Source organism: Orycteropus afer, unplaced genomic scaffold (genome assembly GCF_000298275.1).
Source record: "Orycteropus afer afer isolate SDZICR_OR568_19922 unplaced genomic scaffold, OryAfe1.0 scaffold00094, whole genome shotgun sequence".
Lineage (NCBI taxonomy): Eukaryota > Metazoa > Chordata > Mammalia > Tubulidentata > Orycteropodidae > Orycteropus > Orycteropus afer.
Genome location: NW_006921681.1, coordinates 3817352 through 3818472, shown reverse-complemented (window position 1 = coordinate 3818472; position 1121 = coordinate 3817352).

Sequence of the window (1121 nt, the reverse complement as noted above, 5' to 3'; positions counted from 1 at the left end):
CTTGAAAGCTTTACCTTATCCATATCATTAAGGCTGGTTCTACTCTGATGATGCAGCTCCTTCCTGGTCCTATTTTGAGAGCCTTCTGACCTAAGCAGCTTATTCTCCTACACTGTATTGGACAATGTCTCTGGGCTATTCATAAAGTTGTATCAAACAGTGTTTCTCCGCTATTCTTAAGGTTTTCCCTGGCCAATTTTTTGAGAAGTGGATGGCCTCCTCCTTCCTAGTCTGTCCTAGTCTGTAAGCTGTTGAAACCTGTGCACCATGTGCAGCCCTGCTGGGTTTGAGACACTGGTGGCACAGCCTCAAGCCTCACAGCAACATGCCACCACAGTACAACAAACTGACAGACAAGTTTGTCTCCCTTAGGTGTTCAAAACCTCTCCACCATCCCCACCCTCCCCTTACATAAATCCTTGCCTCTTTCTTGCCATTTGGGAGGGGTGTGGTCTGGGTCTCCAGCCTTACCTGGGTCCCTGCCTCTGCTTCCTCACTCTGTCTTGGTTCCTCCTCCCTGGCTTTTTCTCTGCTTTTCCTCCACTTGGGAGAGCTGTGATTTGGGTCCCTGGCCTTACCTGGATCTCTGCCTCTGTTTTCTTACATAATTTCTTAGATCCCCAATATTTTGGTATGCCCAAGAAAAGCTCAGGGTCTGTGGTCCCCAACATTTGAGGCAGAAGCCTCTTCTATTTGGTCAGAAGGGGCCATTTCCACTTGTCCATTTGTACAGGAGTATATTGAGAAATTCCAGAAATGTAAGCTGGATTCAGAAGAGGATGTGGAACAAGGTATATCATTGATGATGTCAGATGGATATTGTCTCAAAGCAAAGAATACCAGAAAGATGTTTACTTGTGTTTTATTGACTATGCAAAAACATTCAATTGTATGGATCATAACAAATTGTGGATAACATTGAGAAGAATGGAAATTCTAGAACACTTGATTGTGCTCATGAGGAACCTGTACATAGACCAGGGGGCTGTTGTTCAAATAGAAAAAGGGATACTACATTGTTTAAAATCAAGAAGGGAGTGTGACAGGGTTGTCTCCTTTCACCATACTTACTCAATCTGTATGCTGAACAAATAATCCAGGAAGCTGGACTATATGAAGAA